The 21,039-nt window shown below is 48.8% G+C and overlaps 1 protein-coding gene across 1 annotated transcript in view; it reads right to left on the bottom strand.

Moving 5' to 3' along the window:
* Nucleotides 1-21,039, bottom strand: part of LOC144772167 (tyrosinase-like) — a 175,233-nt gene that overhangs the window by 63,986 nt on the left and 90,208 nt on the right. The gene's annotated exons all lie outside the window — the stretch shown is intronic.

Here is a 21,039-nt window from a genome sequence, read left to right as displayed (position 1 = left end):
TTAGCATTTTTAGCCATGTGATTTTACGGAAGGCATCTGATTTGGCCAATGCTAGGAACCCCTCAGCGTAGTGTCTTATTTCCACGGTTGTCCATAGCCGTCTCCAATAGAGGATAGGCCTCAATCGGGCACGGTCACTAAGCGATCTTCTGCCTAAATCAAAACCAAGCGGTATTAATGGGGTGCTTTGGGGGAGACTGGTTATCCCTCTCACAAACCTGTTCTCAGATCTTTGGAGGGTGGTAAGACTCTCAAAGCCCCAGACTTCAGCCCCATAAAGGGTTGCGCCCAGGGCTTTTGCGTCATAAACCATAAGAACAGGTTTTATAGGCCTAGTTTTAGATTTCGCTTGCTCAACCCTGAGGGCTCCTGAAATTTGCTGGTGTTTCAGCACCGCCTTCTCTACGTGTCTAGCCCAACCAAGTTTACTTGTTATCTCCACCCCAAGGTATGTAAAAACATTTACTAACTCTAATTTGATGTTATTCAAAAATACCTTGGGTTGAGATTGGCGCTTTTGCCCAAAGGCCATCAACTTGGTTTTATTTACATTAACCTCGAGGCCCCGTTCTTTACAGAATGTGTCGAATATATTCAAGGCACGCTGGAGGCCCGACGGGGTCTTGGACACGATCAAGGTGTCGTCAGCGAACATCAGAATAGGAACTCTGATGCCCGCTAACGAAGGTGAGTCAACCATTGCGTCCAATATCCTATCCACTATGCCATTGATGAACAGGGAGAACAGCAGGGGTGCCATTGCACATCCCTGCCGCACCCCCCGCTCAACTGGGAAGTTGGTGGTGGATTCCCCATTCCTCCCCCACTGGACCTTGGCATAGTTACTTTCATGGAGACGCATTATCAATGTGAGCAAATCAAGTGGGACCCCTATCTTGGACAAAACCTCCCACAACGTGCTCCTAGGCACCAGATCAAACGCAGCCCTTAGATCTACAAATGCTACATAAAGGCTGCCTTTGCCCAGGAGTACAGTCCCCCACCGCAGCATGGTGAAGCGAAAAATTTGATCGACCGTACTGGTTGCACGTCTGAATCCTGCCTGGAAGGGGGATAAAGCATTATTGTCCTCTACCCAGGCCATAAGTTTGTCGACCAACATCTTCCCGACTACTTTTTGCATAGTGGCCAGCAAACTTATTGGTCTATAATTTGCCGGGAGTGACCGGTCACCTTTCTTGAAGATCGGTATTATTATTGCCCCCTTCCATATATTGGGGATTTTTGCCCCTTTAGCTAGGCCGTTTCCCAACAAGGTCGCATATTTTGCCCACCGAGCCTTGTCGTGCTTAAAAATGTCTGAGGGGATTCCATCCAACCCAGGGGCCTTACCCCCCTGCAGGGTTGAAATTACAAGTTCCGCATCCTTAGTTAGAAATAGATCACCCTTGCAAAATACCATAGAAATTGGTTCCATGGCCACCATGTCCCTACTCTCAGAATACTGGGGTTTAAAATAATCGACCCACAATGCCTCATCGACATTGTTGTCGGGATTATTGGGGGTACCCCCTCTTCCCCATTTCACAGTTTTCCAGAAAAGTCTGGAATCCTTTTGCCCTGCGGCCTCGAGTAGCTCCTCCCAGTACTCCTCATCCCACCGCTTCTTAGCCTTGCGGATGCTATCATTATAATGTTTCCTGGTGGCGCTAATCAAGGCCTTGTCCCTGCTTTTTAGTGCTCTGCCCAACTCCAGTCTGGCTACCCTACACTGTTTGTTGAACCAGCTCGCCATTGTAATTTGTACTTTTCTGTTAGCCCTCACTGGCTTGGTGAAGTACGGTTTTATCAAAGAAAAGAATGTGTCATGTATATCAGTTATTTGGACGGAGCCAGGTGTTACAGAGTCTACTTTTTCCATGGCAGCAATAGCATTGTCTACCTCCAAGTTAATGGATTCCAAGGTGGCCAAATTGGCCAGCACATATGGCCATTTCACCCTTCTTGAGTCATTAGCCATAACAGGTATGCTCTCAATACCTGGCGCTGGGTTGGCACGTGCGGCACTCCACCATGAGTGGGAGACACAGAGGGGGTTATGGTCACTTTCTACTCTCCCCACGATTTCCATATCACCCACGCCACACCATAACTCAAGACTACAGATGACGTAGTCAATCCTACTTTTATTTTGGCCATTGTCGAATGAACAATTACCTCCTTGGTCGCTTTTTGTCCTGCCATTGAGGGCCCTCAACCCATACTCCAGACATAACGCATTCAACAACAAAATGTCTTTCGTCCACCGCTTCACAGATGTGAGGTTTAGATTTGGGATGCCCCAAAGGGCATCTTCCTCTAGTCCTATTGGATAAACAGTATTTTCAAGAGGCTCAAATGTCCTGTTCAGATCACCAGCCAAAATCACTCTATTTCCAAGTGACTGGGATTCAAGGGAGGCGGATAGAACTTCTAGGGTAGCAGAATTCCCAAGACTCTTGCCCCTAGCATAAATGTTATAAATATCTATCACACCACCCTTTCCTACAGACAATCTCAATAATTGTATATCCTTGCAACCTAGATCAATTGTTTTAATTTTTACTTTTGAATCTTGCTTGATCCATGCTGTGAGGCCACCCATAGGTCTACCCCTTGGGCCTCTTGTTGCTGGTATACAAAAATTTAGGTAACCCGGGAAATAAATTGGGTCACATGCCCACGTTTCTTGGAATAGGCACATTTGAAACCCACTTACAAAATCTATCCAATGCTGTGACAACAATCTAGCCCCCAGCCCCGCTATATTCCATGACAAAAATCTCTCCAGGGAATTTTCTATACAAGTCCCCTTTTCATTAGGTGCCATGGGCGGTGCATCAGTCAGCCTCCCACAGTCACAATCCTCTCCTAGAACAATGTTTGAACAATTTACATCAAAACCCTCCTTAGTGCAACTGGTGGTTGTAAGGGCCGGATCATCCACCCAACCCCCTGAACATACAATAATGTTCCCATCCCTCTCGTTCACCACTTCAGCTATTTGACATTTTACATCTTCGTTGGGTGTCAGCGTTACATCTGTGATGCTTCCCCTGACCATTTCCCCTTCCAAGTTTATTAGTTCGGCAGATCTTTGTCAACATCCCCACCTCATCTGCCCCTGTCCATTAGGAGGGTTAAATGCCTGTTTATAGGAGTCATTGATTCTTGGTATGGGAGCAGCTGGGAAGCCAGCCTCTAGCCAGGGACAGAGACTAGATCTCAATTGCTCCCTACAACCCCCAGGGTGGGTCACCACCGGTCTGGGATAAAAGAAGGTGAGGTCCACCACCCCAATCCCACCAATACTAATATTCCAACCAGGTCCCGTAATCAACCCCACAACCCTTGGATCCTGGAAGTTGATTATAATGCACTCACCCCCCTGTTTTTTTAAGGTATTCCCTATCCAATTGACCCTTCTGGCCCCAATTATCAGACCGTCCACTCCCCCTGGCAGGGGTCTATTAACACGAAGCCAATGCATGGCCTTGTTTTTTAGTGTGTCATAGGTTTCTCTTTGGCCCTCCAGTAGGGGTGGAACGTTAGTAAGTATGGCCACGTATGGGTAGGAATCCGGGGTGAGCTGTACTGGGGGAATCTTAGTCAGGAGCTTAGTTATTTGTGGCTTTGGTTGGCCTTGGTCTAAGGGAACACGGCACTGTGTAAGGATGTTTTCCACTGCCACACGAGTATTACTCCCATTCCCGATATTATGGGCATCCCTTGTGGGACCACCCCCCATTGCTATCTGGGAGGTAGGTCCCACCTTGTTTCCAGTGCCATTACTAGAAGGGATTTTGTCATTTCCTGACCGATTAGCCATAGTTTTTTCCGGCCTGGTCGGCAAAGGTGTGGGATTTTTACTAAATGTGCTGGGTGGGGTTTTAGTACTGTCCTTTCTACCCTTGTTGGTAACATTATTGGGCTTAATTTTCCCACAGTTACTATTGCTTGTGGTGGACGTTAAATCAGATACCTTCTTGCTATTCACCCCTTTCTTATCCTGTAGAGGAATACCACTCGCAGTCGGGGATAGTAAGTCAACCAACACGACTCCTTGGTCACTGTCGGCTAACTGTAGGTGTTTTCCACTCTCACCCATTTTATTGCCAGACTTAATTAAAGATTTGATTGTAAAAAAATTATCTAAGCTAGCTTGCTCTAGATGGTCAAGTTGTTCAGCTAGCTTTTTAAGTCTCAGCTCTATGGGGTTTAGAAGGGAACGCATTATTTTTTCCACTTCTAACAAAAGGTCACGATTGGGAGGTAATGACCCCGGGGGTGCTATGATAGTTGGATCTGGGGCTGGTACCGTCAGTGTTATGGAAGGCGCCATGATTATAGGGTCCACTTCCGCTGGGACTACTTCCGCCTCCCCTATTGTCGGTACAGCGCCATTCTTTACAAGAACATGACTTGGGGATGATTTAGTGGCCAGCTTCCTGTACTTTCTTGCGGGTTTTTGTGGTTGTGATTTTTTTACAGTAGCTCCCCATTTCCTTTTGGGGCAAGGGTTGGATTTAATCACTTCCAATCGTACAGAGGATTTTCCTAACACTCCTTTCCCTTTAGATAACTGGCTGGATACATCAAGGTGCTCAACAGGTAGACTAGTTGCTACAGTGACTAATGGAGAATTATCAGCTAACTCAGTTAACAAGGGCAAGTCAAGAAGTAGGTCCTGGGTGGCTGGTAATACAATTGATGACAAAGGTGTAACCAGCGCAGGAAAATTCTGACCTTGATGTTTCTCAGGCGGATTTTTCAGAAGCTCAATCGAGAGCCTACGCCCGGCTCGTCTTTCCGCCAGGGCGATCTCTTTGTCAATATCCTGTGGCAGTCGCTTGAAGTAGGAATCAAGAGGGCCCATAACAGCAGGCTCAGCCTCACCCATAGGAGGCAGCAGGGTAGAGATACTTGATGAGCAAGCCATAGTGCAAAAAGAAAGCCCCTTCTACCCAACAATACACTAAAAAGTCAAAAGAGCAAATAATATGTCAGTTGGGTTCACAGTACCTGGACCGTAGAGGTTAATGGAGTGGCCCGGCCCGGCCTCCAGCGGCCCCGGACGGCCACAGACGGTCCCGCCCTTGTCCCGGGCTTCTCCCGGCACCCTCCCGCGCGCTCCCGCGCAGCAAGGAGTAGGCGTTGGTATATAGGGAGGGAAATAGGTGAGGGGGCGGAGCTTGCAGGGAGAGCGGCCCAGGTGTTCTCTGCCGGGCTATCAGGGACTCCTGGGATATGGAGTCCCTGACCACGCTGCTCGCAGCCCTGCAAGACTGACCAGCGCCCTAAGACTCCAACCACGTTCCCCCGGCGCACTCCTGTGGCCAGGCAGCGATGCGGGACCCGCGGAGCGGGTCCGGCGAGGGGTAGGCGTTCCTGGGAAAGACAGCAGCACAAACCACAAACGGGCTACAGGAACAAAGATAGAGGGTCCCAGTGAGGCTGAAGAGGCGAGGGCTTTTAGGTCCGTTGGTGAGGGGGCGGAGCTTGCAGGGAGAGCGGCCCAGGTGTTCTCTGCCGGGCTATCAGGGACTCCTGGGATATGGAGTCCCTGACCACGCTGCTCGCAGCCCTGCAAGACTGACCAGCGCCCTAAGACTCCAACCACGTTCCCCCGGCGCACTCCTGTGGCCAGGCAGCGATGCGGGACCCGCGGAGCGGGTCCGGCGAGGGGTAGGCGTTCCTGGGAAAGACAGCAGCACAAACCACAAACGGGCTACAGGAACAAAGATAGAGGGTCCCAGTGAGGCTGAAGAGGCGAGGGCTTTTAGGTCCGTTGGTGAGGGGGCGGAGCTTGCAGGGAGAGCGGCCCAGGTGTTCTCTGCCGGGCTATCAGGGACTCCTGGGATATGGAGTCCCTGACCACGCTGCTCGCAGCCCTGCAAGACTGACCAGCGCCCTAAGACTCCAACCACGTTCCCCCGGCGCACTCCTGTGGCCAGGCAGCGATGCGGGACCCGCGGAGCGGGTCCGGCGAGGGGTAGGCGTTCCTGGGAAAGACAGCAGCACAAACCACAAACGGGCTACAGGAACAAAGATAGAGGTTTTACATCTTGTTCCCGCCATTTTCTGTGCAAAGTTTTTCTTGAAGTAAAACACAATGTCATGTTGTACCTTTAAATGTTATTTAGAATTGTTTCCCTTCAACGTTCTCTATGGTTGTAAAATTCTTTCCTTGGCTTCTGTACTAGGCAGTTGCTGGGGAAGAAGTCCTGTGTAGGCTGCGTCCTACCCTGCTCCTGTGCTTCTCTTAATAAACCTACTTCTACAACTACTCTGCGTGGACCTCAACATGACAACTTTGGCGACGAGGGTGGGATAATGTTGTTGATTCTTTCACCATCACACCCATTGACGAAAATGTTTCACAGAACCAAAATTGTACAGATTTAGATTTCTCTAAACGTGTTTGTTCTAAACCCAAGTGGTTGAAGGATTTTGTGTGTTCATTTCTTTATTTTATTTTCTTTTGTTTATAAGGAAGAAGATGTGTCATGTTGTACCTTTAAATGTTATTTAGAATTGTTTCCCTTCAACGTTCTCTATGGTTGTAGGATTCTTTCCTTGGCTTCTGTACTAGGCAGTTGCTGGGGAAGAAGTCCTGTGTAGGCTGCGTCCTACCCTGCTCCTGTGCTTCTCTTAATAAACCTACTTCTACAACTACTCTGCGTGGACTTCAACATTACACACAAGCCCAAGTTTGAGGGGTATTGGGACCTGATCACGTCTACACATGATAGGAAACTATTCCACCAGTTCAGGGTGGGATCTCTGCCCACACATTCCTACACCTCCAAATGGAGTAACACAAACAGTAGTGTGCCCTTTCTGTCCAGATATGACTGAATCGATGGCTCACATATTTTTTGTATGTCAAGCTTACCTCATACCAAGACAGATCTGGTTGAAACCCGTATGCTCTAGTCTGGGCACTAGGTCCCGTAGTGAGGCCTTCTGAATTTTTAAAACTTCAGTGGAAGGCCCGATTGTGGTTGGTACAGCAAAGTTCTTGGGCTGGGTGTGGGTGATTAGATGGAATAAAATTAGATGTTCTAAATGATCATGCTGCTGTATTTTGATTATAGTATTATGCACTTTTATGTACACTGGTTCCATTCCTCCATTTATATAATTTTAAATGTAAATGTAAACTTTTTTAAACAAGGCTTTTAAATTATGGGTTTGTTTTAAAGCTTTTAAATGTATTTATTAATTGTTTTATGTAGGACATCCAGGATTTTTATCTGTACACTTGAAAAGGCTCCTGTTTAAGAACAGTGCTGAATTGTTTATGTGGCCTCCATGTTTATGTTGCAGTAACTTTTGTGATTTTTTAACAAATTGAAATGAAGTTTATAAACTGAAACTGTATCCTATTACTACCCTGTTGTTGATGTTGATTTGTGCATGATGACCCATCACTTGGGATGCAAACTCGGTCAGAGCAAGATGTAGTGCCTTGAGCTCCTGAGTATTTGGATAAGCAGGCTCACCGGAGACTCGTCCACTTTCCTCTGACTGACAGACTGTCTAGCGTGGTACCCCACCCCAGCTTCCTGGCATCTATTGCAATACATTCTGTTGGTGTGCCACAGAAGGGAAGATCCTTTGAGAGAGTCTCTTCCTTAGCCAACAGTTCAAGACTGTCTTAGCCTGCCTTGTGACTGGAACCCCCTTCTTCTAATCTTGGGAACTTCCTACCCAGTGTGTCACCCTATGATTACTCACTGGGTGCACATGTAGATGAGCCGAAGGAAGGACTATAAGGTGGTAAGCCATCAGGCCCTGCAATCTCAGCCATATTGTCATTAGGGGCATCCGCTGTCTCAGTAAGCCCTGGATTTCCATTACCAGTTTCTGCATGAGTCCCCTCAGGAGAAATTGCCCCTTTAATGGATTTGAAGGAAGAGGAATGGCACAGAAAAAAATATTGAGCAAGGGAGTCGAAACTTATTTTGAATCCCTCCTCTACAATCTGTAAGGCCCATTGGTCTGACACAGTCTCTCTCCACACCTTTGCAAAGTGATGATGTGACCCTCTGTTAGACCTGGCACCTTGGCGTGAGTTTCCCTTGCACTTTTTGCTGATGTGCCTCAGATGTTTTTGCTGGGGTCCGCTGCTCAGGGCACTGCGCCACGGCCAATCCGTGCCGCAGTGCAAGGGCTCCCAATGTAAAGTGTAAATGAGATTGATGTCCATGATTGGTTCATTGGATTTACTGTCAGTCCCCAAAAAGGTGCACCAGGAGTGCCAGGGCTCGTGAATGCCAATACTGCTAGTGGGCCTGCAGCGCTGGTTGCGCCACCCACAGAAGCAGCCTTTTAAAATGTGTCTAGGGTCTGCCATTGCAGAACCTGCGTGCAGTCTGGTACTATCATGCTGGCTGGGCAAGTGCACCCACTTGCCAGCCTCTAAACCTTCCCATTACTTCATATTAGTCACCCCTATGGTAGGCCCAAGGGCAGGGTGCATTGTAAGTGTAAGGTAGGACATGCCCTGATGTGTGTGGCATGTCCTAATAGTGAATTACAGCCAAATTCGTTTTTCACTATTGTAAGGCTACCTGTTCTCTTAGGCCAAGATGGGCTGCTCGAATTATTACACTCTATAATCCCAGCAGGCTCAGGGAACATGGTAGAAAGTCAACTTTAGTATGCCTGAACTCAGAATAATAAAATACTTCTTTTAGTAAATTTTATTTTAATATCCTGTGTTTGCAAATGCTACTTTTAGAAAGCTATCATTTGCTTGCCTAACCATTTCAGCCCGCCTCTGCTAGGATGTGTATCTGACTGTCTGGGTTATGTGAGTAACAGGGATGGGGGTATGACAGGTGGTGAATGCAAGGATTACACCTTAGTGGGAGGTGGGAGTGCCCCTGGACTCTGAATAGGGCGGTGCTCTGCCACCACAATGCAGGCTCCACCTCCTGGAGAGCGACTGATGACTCAGCCCAACACCTGGCCCAGGAAGGGAGAAACACTGTCATCAAAGTCATCTTGGCTGCCCCTGTCCACACAATGCTGGCTCCACCTCCTGTGGAGCGTCTGATGTGCCATCCCTGCTCCCTGAAAGGAGAGACCAGAGTACACCCAACAAAGTGCTCAGAGACTGAAAAAAGTTAGGCAAAGGCCCCCCTGGCCTGTAAGAACAAAGAAAATGCTGTATAAAAGTAGGAGCCCTGCTCCTTGCAAACCAGAATCCTGTTTCCCACAACAAACCTCTTCCCAACTAGAAGGAGAAGAAGAAGCTGGAAGTACTGGCCTGCTGTCTGCCTTGCTGAGGAAGGAGAGGAGAAGACTTACTGAAAAGACTTTGCTGACTTGTGCTAGAAACTTTCTCCAAGGGCTTGTCTGAGCTTGCCCCCTGATCTGAACCCCAGGACTACCGGGTTCTTGGTGCCTTCGCTCGCCCTCATCTGAACCGTGTGCTTTATCCTGCTGGAGCTGAGACCTTGTGCCCCTTCGCCCCTCCTAGGGCCGTGACACCCAGGAGCCTGGCCGCCCATGTCCTGTAGGAGCCCCGCTCGTGCAGAGTCGCTCTCTTCCTTGTGGACCGGGCCGCCTGCTCCCCTGTCGCCTGCCTGTCACTGGAGCGCGTTGTGTGCCCTCACTGGCCCCCTCCCGCTGGAATTTCCATCTCAAGTGCGATCTACGCCTCAAACAGCCACCGTACGTTCAGCGTACCCGGCCGCCCCGCTTCGCCCTACGACCTGGAAAGAGGCCGTGCCGCCCCCTGAAGCGCCCCCTGTACGGACCGTACTGGAGGACCTGGGCCGCACCTGCCTCACGAAAGCCGCTGCCCACTGAGAGTCCGAAGGTCCCCCCGACGCGCACTGAAGGAGTGCGGGTTGTCCCTGCTTCCCCTGAAAATAACTGAACAACGCCAAGACATCTTCACCGGGCTCGGGCACGCAACGTTTTATTTCCCCGTACGCCTATCACCACCAGGCACGTGCCTACCTCTGCAGACGCCGTACGCGAGGCGCGTCCTACCAAGAAAGGCCTCTGTTCGTTACAAGGTACGGAGCGCACAGAAGAGGTGCGACTCGTACCCTGGGCCCACTAGATGCGCACCAGTTAGACAGACTGCCCCGTACGCCTCGTAGCTGGGAGCGGTAAGCGTCGTACAGGTGCTCACGCTAAATGCCTGAGTCGTGGTAGGGTCTCGCACAGTTTCACCCGGGAAAGCGCGTAGGAGCGCTACGGAGCGTCCCGTGAGCCCCAGAGAGGCCTCAAGGGACTAAGAGCATTTTAAAAGAACTAGTCTTGAAGTGAAAAGAGACTAAAAGGAAGCAGCTGTTAATCCAAAGAGAACACTTGCCTATTTACAATCTTGTGGCCTAAGCTAGAAACGTTATATTGGTCTTGTAGTAAATACTTGCCTGCATTGATATATCTTTATATAAAGAAGACGTATTTTTACATATCTACAGCCTGGTGTCCATTTGTGGGGGGATTGGTACATTACTGTGTGTGTGATTACAAATGCTTAACTGAGAAACGCCTGAAGAATAGCCTTGGCTGCTCACGCCACGCACCTAGAGGGTGAGCAAGGGTAATTCTAAGGGTCATCCTTCGCCCTGACTTAGAGGAGAGGGTCCCTGCTTGTCACAAGTGAATACTTGCGCCAACCAGAGACCCCCAATTCTAACACCCTCCACTGGCAAATCCTGGCTAACCATAGAGTTAGGATTTTGCGGCGTGCTGAGGTGGACTGCTTGGCCACTAGAAGGGGAACTCATCTTCAGAAGGGAGACCCCAGCCATGTCGCTTGCCTCGAAAGGGCCTCTTTTTTATTAATGCAAAACCAGTCTGCCTCTTGAATATTTTGGTGGGACTCGTATTATCTCCTGAAGTGGGGTGCCAAAAAACTGTGTGCCGTCAAAGGGTATCTTCATCAAGAGGGCCTTCTGTGAGACATCCGCCCTTCCTTTAGTGGAGATGTGTTAATGTCTTTCACATAAATCAGCTGTTGTGTGTCTTTGCAAGAGAAGGTCTGCTTTTCCCTTTTTAGGGATGTGTTAAATCTTTCCGTGCTGATGACGGAACCGCTCCGTCATCAGCCGCGGTGGCGCTGTGCTGATGACAGAGCGGTTCCGTCATGGCCCACCAGATGCGCCTGCGCAGCGCTGATTTCGTGCCTGCGCGGCGCGTTCTATTAAGCGGGCGGGGCCATGACGGAACCACTCCGTCATGAGCACAGCTCAACCGTGGCTGGTGACGGAGCGGTTCTGTCACCAGCAAGGGCCCACCATGCGGCCCCCCGCCCCCTTAGCGCTGCGGCGGAATAGCCGCCGCAGCGATGTGGTTAATGTGTTACATATTTTTTAGTTGTTGGGTTTGTGCAAGAGACGCTCTGCCCCTTCCTGCTTGGGGATGAGTTAATATGTTAGAAAGTATTTCAGCTATTGTGTTAATGTATTACACGTCTTTCAGCTGTTGTGTGTCTGTACAAGAGAAGCTCCACCTTTCCCTTAGTGGGGATATGCTAATTTGTTACATGTGGTGTTGAGACAGAATATCGATTTTGAAATGTCGATTTACACATATATCGAGTTTTAAATATTGGAATTCAGAAATATCTACAGCAAGAATATCGTGGTCAAGAATATCGAATTTAAGGTAAGGAACATCGGGCCATATTATCAAGAAAGAGCGATACATTATCGCCGCTTTTATTGTGATTTCCCATAGAAGCTCAGGTTCTGGTGTGAACCTGGGCTTCTACGGGAAATCACAAGGGCATATTATCAAGCCCATTATCGCCGCTTTCACTGCAGTTTCATGTCGCTAAAAGCGGCAATAATGTATCGCCCTTTCTTGATAATATGGCCCATCGTTTTTTAAAAGTCTCTCACAATGTGATGGGAAAATTATTTTCCTGGTTTGTGAGCTGCACCTTTTAGCAGAAGATTATTGCTGAAAATGTTAATGTTGACAAAATTCAAGTTGGACAGCCCACAATGTCTAGAAAAAAACCAACTTAAAAAAATGATGTAGGTTCTGTTGAGAATGTCAGCTCTCTTCAAATGCTCTGTGGCTCCTAGATAAGAACCACTGTTTGAAATGGTGGTTGGAAATCAAGCTGGGACAGAAAATCAAGGGCTTTATGGATGTCGTTAAGTGTAGTAAATGTTGTGGTTCTAAATTAAAAAGTACATTTTTGCAAGAATACTTGTTTTTAAATTATAATGGGATTTTAGAATTCCAATGTAGATATCTACCCTCTTACCTGTTGTCTTTTAAAGTATGTCAGCAGATCTTAATCAAAAGTGATTAAACTGTTGGGCAACAAGAGCACTATATGCATTACAATTTGTTTAGGGTGTGGTTCTTAACCTTTGACTTCTGGGACCTGACTAAATCACTATTGGATGCTGGGGAGCCCAGCCTAAGCAATCTCTTTGACTTAAACTTCAAGCTATACACTGAAATGCTGAAACTGTATTGATTGAAAAAATGCATAATGTTGAAATCTTTTCTTTAATTCCCCCCTAAAAAATTAACAACAATTACAATTGTATTTTTTAATGGGAAGGGTATGGCTTTTCAAAATGTGACTTTATTTCTCACACATGATGCTTCATGATGTACCCTAACATATCAGTTAGGGCCTGATTCTGAGTTTGGCGGACCCAGCGTGGCGCAGTTTTGGGGGTTGGGGGGTGGAGGTGCACCAGCGGTGCATCCGCGGTATTATGACTATGGCAGTCGGATTGCCATGGGACCGCTGCAACTGCTGGGGATCCATGATCCCACCGCGGTGGCACAGCCGTCTGGCCAGCAGTATGCTGGTGGTGCTGCTGCAGTACCGCCAAGCAGATTCTGAGTTTCCTCACAGCCACAGCTTTCATGGCGGTGAGCACACCATGGCCCGATTTAGCCTCAGGGCCATGGGGATGCATGCAGGGGAGCACAGGTGTGCCCCGTTTGTGCATTAAAGTTTATCCATGCCGTGAGTGACCAGGCTTTGCTGCTTCTTCGGTGCTGCAGTGCTGAGGCTCCCTTATGAGCCTTCGTACTACGTCAGCAGGGGACTGCCAAAGGACCGCCCACAAGACCACGAGGAAGTTGTAATCTGGTGGTTGGTTGAGCTTGGCGGTGTGGAAGCAGTGATGTTGTGCCGCCCCACCCCAACATCACCAAATTCGTAATCTGGTCCTTAGTCTTTTTTGCTCCTAACGCATACTCTGTTTTGGTGCGTCATTTGACAATTGCCCATACTAGCCTTCAGTTTCAAATTCCTTCGCAATTACAGAGCATATTACAATTTTTGTTCTACAATTTTATATGTATAAATAGTTTATTAGTCTGCCAATCTACAATTTTGTTGATTGTCATGAACACCTTTGTAAGGCGTTGCAGATCCTAGCGGTCTTCAGACCACAGGTGAATAACCACTGGCTTTTGGGAATTTTTTATTTATTTTTCAAAGGTTGATTGAGTTCAATTGGTATTATGATAATACATGTGTACAATAGTTATGTTGGTCCTATAATGGATTTCTAGATATTTGACCCATGGAAACAATAGCATTGTATTCAACCATTTAACGTGAAGTTACTAAAAAGCCTTCCCACCTGGAGATTCATCAGAGTATCTTGGTATATTGTATACTGTGTGGCCATGGCGGTGAGATTATATTTGTAAATTGTAATTTGTTTTTTAGGCAAAAATAACTTCTTATGTGTTCTATGCATGGCAGTGTTAGTGAGAAAAAGAGAACCAGGTCGGGGCTTGTGCTTTGCATCCTCCATGCATTTTGGTTCTGTGTTTTTATACAACTGGTAGAGCTTGGTTTTATTATTTTCTGTAAGAGGCTGTGTGGTGGGTAGAGACTCAGAACTTAGGCAGTTATGCAACAGAAGCAATAAATGCGGTCAAGCCTGGAGCCTTTCTTTATAGAAACAGTTTTGTATTTTTAGTACACAAAGAGAAATATAATACTGCACAATGTAAGGTCAATTAGGCACAGGGATCTGAAATGGGTGGTATAGGATCATAATCACACCGGGTAACAAGGTAAAATTATAGCTCAGTTCAGAGCTCACCATGACACTTGTGAACAACCTTCCAAGGTCTGTAACCTGTAGATCAGTTAATTTGTATCCCTTTATTATAAAGTTCTCTCAGGGCTTCAATGCATAAAGAAGAACATAACTATTCAGCAGCAGTCACTTTCGGAGGGGTCTGATTCACAGACTCCTGGAGACACACTAGTCACTTTCAGAAGAAACTGATTAACAGAGGATTCACAAATGCCTGGGGTCACAGCATTCACTTTCGGAAGGGCCTGATTCACAGAAGATTCACAGAGGTCTGGGGACAAGGCAGTCACTTTTTGGAAGTGCCTGATTCACAGAAGCCTGGGAACACAGCAGTCACTTTCCGACGGGACTGATTCACAGAGGCCTGGAGACAAAGCAGTAACTTTCAGAAGGGACTGATTCACAGAGGATTCACAGAGGCCTGGGGACACAGCAGCCACCTTCAGACGGGACTGATTCACAGAGGCCTGGAGACACAGCAGTAATTTTCAGAAGGGACTGATTCACAGAGGATTCACAGAGGCCTGGGGACACAGCGGTCACTTTCGGATGGGCCTCATTCACAGAGGCCTGGAGACACAGTAGTAACTTTCAGACGGGACTCATTCACAGAGGATTCACAGAGGCCTGGGGACACAGCAGCCACTTTCAGACGGGACTGATTCACAGAGGCCTGGAGACACAGCAGTAACTTTCAGAAGGGACTGATTCACAGAGGATTCACAGAGGCCTGGGGACACAGCGGTCACTTTCGGATGGGCCTCATTCACAGAGGCCTGGAGACACAGTAGTAACTTTCAGACGGGACTCATTCACAGAGGATTCACAGAGGCCTGGGGACACAGCAGCCACCTTCAGACGGGACTGATTCACAGAGGCCTGGAGACACAGCAGTAACTTTCAGAAGGGACTGATTCACAGAGGCCTGGGGACACAGCAGTCACTTTCGGATGGGCCTCATTCACTGAGGCCTGAGGACACAGCAGTCACTTTTCAGAAGGCCCTGATTCAAAGATTATTCACAGAGGCCTGAGGACACAGCAGTCACTTTTTGGAAGGGCCTGATTCACAGAGGATTCACAGAGGCCTGGGAGACACAGCAGTCACTTTTCACAAGGTCCTGATTCAAAGACGATTCACAGAGGCCTGAGGACACAGCAGTCCCCTTCAGAAAAGCCAGATTCACAGAGGATTCACTAAGGCCTGGGGACACAGCATTCACTTTCAGAAGGACCTGATTCACAGAGGCCAGAAGACACAGGAGTCACTTTTTGGAAGGGACTGATTCACAGGGGATTCACAGAGGCAGGGGGACACAGCAGTCACTTTCAAAAGGTCCTGAATCACAGAGGATTCACAGAGGCCCGAGGACACAGCAGTCACTTTTTGGAAGAGCCTGATTCACAGAGGATTCACAGAGGTCTGGGGACAAGGCAGTCACTTTTCGGAAGGGCCTGATTCACAGAAGCCTGGGAACACAGCATTCACTTTCAGACGGGACTGGTTCACAGAGGATTCACAGAGGCCTGGAGACACAGCAGCCACTTTCAAACGGGACTGATTCACAGAGGCCTGGAGACACAGGAGTAACTTTCAGAAGGGACTGATTCAAAGAGGATTCACAGAGGCCTGGGGACACAGCAGTCACTTTCGGATGAGCCTCATTCACAGAGGCCTGAGGACACATCAGTCACTTTCGGATGGGCCTCATTCACAGAGGCCTGGAGACACAGCAGTATCTTTCAGATGGGACTGATTCACAGAGGATTCACAGAGGCCTGGGGACAGCGCAGCCACCTTCAGACAGGACTGATTCACAGAGGCCTGGAGACACAGCAGTAACTTTCACAAGGGAATGATTCACAGAGGATTCACAGAGGCCTGGGGACACAGCAGTCACTTTCGGATGGGCCTCTTTCACAGAGGCCTCAGGACACAGCAGTCACTTTTCAGAAGGTCCTGATTCAAAGATGATTCACAGAGGCCTGAGGACCCAGCAGTCACTTTTTGGAAGGGCCTGATTCACAGAGGATTCACAGAGGCCTGGGAAACACAGCAGTCACTTTTCAGAAGGTCCTGATTCAAAGATGCTTCACAGAGACCTGAGGGCACAGCAGTCCCCTTCAGAAAAGCCTGATTCACAGAGGATACACAGAGGCCTGGGGACACAGCAGTCCCCTTCATAAAAGCCTGATTCACAGAGGATTCACAAAGGCCCGGGGACACAGCATTCACTTTCAGAAGGGCCTGATTCACAGAGGCCAGAAGACACAGGAGTCACTTTTTGGAAGGGACTGATTCACAGAGGATTCACAGAGGCAGGGGGACACAGCAGTCACTTTCAGAAGGTCCTGATTCACAGAGGATTCACAGAGGCCTGAGGACACAGCAGTCACTTTTTGGAAGAGCATGATTCACAGAGGATTCACAGAGGTCTGGGGACAAGGCAGTCACTTGTCGGAAGGGCCCGATTCACAGAAGCCTGGGAACACAGCAGTCACTTTCAGACGGGACTGGTTCACAGAGAATTCACAGAGGCCTGGGGACACAGCAGCCACTTTCAGACGGGACTGATTCACAGAGGCCTGGAGACACAGGAGTAACTTTCAGAAGGGACTGATTCACAGAGGATTCACAGAGGCCTGGGGACACAGCAGTCACTTTCGGATGAGCCTCATTCACAGAGGCCTGAGAACACAGCAGTCACTTTTGCATGGGCCTCATTCACAGAGGCCTGGAGACACAGCAGTATCTTTCAGAAGGACCTGATTCACAGAGGCCTGAGGACACAGCAGTCAATTTTTGGAAGGGCCTGATTCACAGAGGATTCACAGAGGCCTGGGAAACACAGCAGTCACTTTCAGAAGGTCCTGATTCACAGAGGATTCACAGAGGTCCAAGGACACAGCAGTCACTTTTTGGAAGAGCCTGATTAACAGAGGATTCACAGAGGTCTGGGGACAAGGCAGTCGCTTTTTGGAAGGGCCTGATTCACAGAAGACTAGGAACACAGCAGTCACTTTCAGACGGGACTGATTCACAGAGGATTCACAGAGGGCTGGGGACACAGCAGCCACTTTCAGATGGGACTGATTCACAGAGGCCTGGACACACAGCAGTAACTTTCAGAAGGGACCGATTCACAGAGGATTCACAGAGTACTGAGGACACAGCAGTCATTTTCGGATGAGCCTCATTCACAGAGGCCTGAGGACACAGCAGTCACTTTTCTGAAGGTCCTGATTCAAAGATGATTCACAGAGGCCTGAGGACACAGCAGTCACTTTTTGGAAGTGCCTGATTCACAGAGATTCACAGAGGCCTGGGGGACACAGCAGTCACTTTTCAGAAGGTCCTGATTCAAAGATGATTCACAGAGGCCTGGGGACACAGCAGTCCCCTTCAGAAAAGCCTGATTCACAGAGGATTCACAGAGGCCTGGGGACACAGCAGTCCCCTTCCGAAAAGCCTGATTCACAGAGGATTCACAAATGCATGGGGACACAGCATTCACTTTCAGAAGGACCTGATTCACAGAGGCCAGAAGACACAGGAGTCACTTTTTGGAAGGTCCTGATTCACAGCGGATTCACAGAGGCAGGGGGATACAGCAGTCACTTTCAGAAGGCCCCGATTCACAGAGGTTTCACAGAGGTCCAAGGACACAGCAGTCACTTTTTGGAAGAGCCTGATTCACAGAGGATTCACAGAGGTCTGGGGACAAGGCAGTCACTTTTTGGAAGGGACTGATTCACAGAAGCCTGGGAACACAGCAGTCACTTTCAGACGGGACTGATTCACAGAGGATTCACAGAGGCCTGGGGACACAGCAGCCACTTTCAGACGGGACTGATTCAAAGAGGTCTGGAGACACAGCAGTAACTTTCAGAAGGGACTGATTCACAAAGGATTCACAGAGGCCTGGGGACACAGCAGTCACTTTCGGATGGGCCTCATTCACAGAGGCCTGAGGACACAGCAGTCACTTTTCAGAAGGTCCTGATTCAAAGATTATTCACAGAGGCCTGAGGACACATCAGACACTTTTTGGAAGGGCCTGATTCACAGAGGATTCACAGAGGCCTGGGGGAAACAGCAGTCACTTTTGAGAAGGTCCTGATTCAAAGATGATTCACAGAGGCCTGTGGACACAGTAGTCCCCTTCAGAAAAGCCTGATTCACAGAGGATTCACAGAGGCCTGGGGACAAAGCAGTCCCCTTTAGAAAAGCCTGATTCACAGAGGATTCACAGAGGCCTGGGGACACAGCATTCACTTTAAGAAGGACCTGATTCATAGAGGCCAGAAGACTCAGGAGTCACTTTTTGGAAGGGCCTGATTCACAGAGGATTCACAGAGGCACGACGACACAGCAGTAACTTTTTGGAAGGGCCTGATTCACAGAGGATTCACAGAGGTCTGGGGACAAGGCAGTCACTTTTCGGAAGGGCCTGATTCACAGAAACCTGGGAAAACAGCAGTCACTTTCAGACGGGACTGATTCACAGAGGCCTGGGGACACAGCAGCCACTTTCAGACGGGACTGATTCACAGAGACCTGGAGACACAGCAGTAACTTTCAGAAGGGACTGATTCACAGAGGATTCACAGCACAGAGGCCGGGGGACACAGAAGTCACTTTCAGATGGGCCTCATTCACAGAGGCCTGAGTACACAGCAGTCACTTTTCAGAAGGTCCCGATTCAAAGATGATTCACAGAGGCCTGAGAACACAGCAGTCACTTTTTGGAAGGGCCTGATTCACAGAGGATTCACAGAGGCCTGGGGGACACTGCAGTCACTTTTCAGAATGTCCTGATTCAAAGATGATTCACAGAGGCCTAGGGACACAGCAGTCCCCTTCAGGAAAGCCTGATTCACCGAGGATTCACAGAGGGCTGGGGACACAGCAGCCCCCTTCAGAAAAGCCTGATTCACAGACGATTCACAAAGGCCTGGTGACACAGCTGTCCCCTTCAGAAAAGCCTGATTCACAAAGGCCTGGGGACACAGCTATCCCCTTCAGAAAAGCCTGATTCACAGAGGATTCACAGAGGCCTGGGGACACAGCAGTCTCCTTCAGAAAAGCCTGATTCACAGAGGATTCACAAAGGCCTGGGGACACAGAATTCACTTTCAGAAGGACCTGATTCACAGAGGCCAGAAGACACAGGAGTATCTTTTTGGAAGGGCTTGATTCCCAGAGGATTCACAGAGGCAGGGGGACACATCAGTCACTTTCAGAAGGGCCTGATTCACAGCGGATAACCAGAGGCCTTGGGACATAGCAGACACTTTCAGAAGGGTCTGATTCACAAAGGATTCACAGAGTCCGAGGGACACAGCAGTCACTTTTGGAAGGGCCTGATTCACAAAGGATTCACAGAGTCCAGCGGACACAGCAGTCACTTTTCAGAAGGTCCTGATTCAAAGATTATTCACAGAGGCCTGAGGACACATCAGACACTTTTTGGAAGGGCCCGATTCACAGAGGATTCACAGAGGCCTGGGGGAAACAGCAGTCACTTTTCAGAAGGTCCTGATTCAAAGATGATTCACAGAGGCCTGTGGACACATCAGTCCCCTTCAGAAAAGCCTGATTCACAGAGGATTCACAGAGGCCTGGGGACAAAGCAGTCCCCTTTAGAAAAGCCTGATTCACAGAGGATTCACAGAGGCCTGGGGACACAGCATTCACTTTAAGAAGGACCTGATTCATAGAGGCCAGAAGACTCAGGAGTCACTTTTTGGAAGGGCCTCATTCACAGAGGATTCACAGAGGCACGACGACACAGCAGTAACTTTTTGGAAGGGCCTGATTCACAGAGGATTCACAGAGGTCTGGGGACAAGGCAGTCACTTTTCGGAAGGGCCTGATTCACAGAAACCTGGGAACACAGCAGTCACTTTCAGACGGGACTGATTCACAGAGGCCTGGGGACACAGCAGCCACTTTCAGACGGGACTGATTCACAGAGACCTGGAGACACAGCAGTAACTTTCAGAAGGGACTGATTCACAGAGGATTCACAGCACAGAGGCCGGGGGACACAGAAGTCACTTTCAGATGGGCCTCATTCACAGAGGCCTGAGTACACAGCAGTCACTTTTCAGAAGGTCCCGATTCAAAGATGATTCACAGAGGCTTGAGAACACAGCAGTCACTTTTTGGAAGGGCCTGATTCACAGAGGATTCACAGAGGCCTGGGGGACACTGCAGTCACTTTTCAGAATGTCCTGATTCAAAGATGATTCACAGAGGCCTAGGGACACAGCAGTCCCCTTCAGGAAAGCCTGATTCACCGAGGATTCACAGAGGGCTGGGGACACAGCAGCCCCCTTCAGAACAGCCTGATTCACAGACGATTCACAAAGGCCTGGTGACACAGCTGTCCCCTTCAGAAAAGCCTGATTCACATAGGATTCACAAAGGCCTGGGGACACAGCTATCCCCTTCAGAAAAGCCTGATTCACAGAGTATTCACAGAGGCCTGGGGACACAGCAGTCTCCTTCAGAAAAGCCTGATTCACAGAGGATTCACAAAGGCCTGGGGACACAGAATTCACCTTCAGAAGGACCTGATTCACAGAGGCCAGAAGACACAGGAGTAACTTTTTGGAAGGGCTTGATTCCCAGAGGATTCACAGAGGCAGGGGGACACATCAGTCACTTTCAGAAGGGCCTGATTCACAGCGGATAACCAGAGGCCTTGGGACATAGCAGACACTTTCAGAAGGGTCTGATTCACAAAGGATTCACAGAGTCCGAGGGACACAGCAGTCACTTTTGGAAGGGCCTGATTCACAAAGGATTCACAGAGTCCAGGGGACACAGCAGTCACTTTTCAGAAGGGCCTGATTAACAGAGGATTCACAGAGGCCTGGGGACACAGCAGTCACTTTCAGAAGGGTCTGATACATACAGGATTCACAGAGGACTGGGGAACCAGCAGCCACTTTTATAAGCAACTGAATCA

Source organism: Lissotriton helveticus, chromosome 8, assembly GCF_964261635.1.
Source record: "Lissotriton helveticus chromosome 8, aLisHel1.1, whole genome shotgun sequence".
NCBI classification, from domain to species: Eukaryota; Metazoa; Chordata; class Amphibia; order Caudata; family Salamandridae; genus Lissotriton; species Lissotriton helveticus.
The sequence above is the reverse complement of the archived record's forward strand: the minus strand, read 5'-3'. Positions and strand labels throughout refer to the sequence as shown.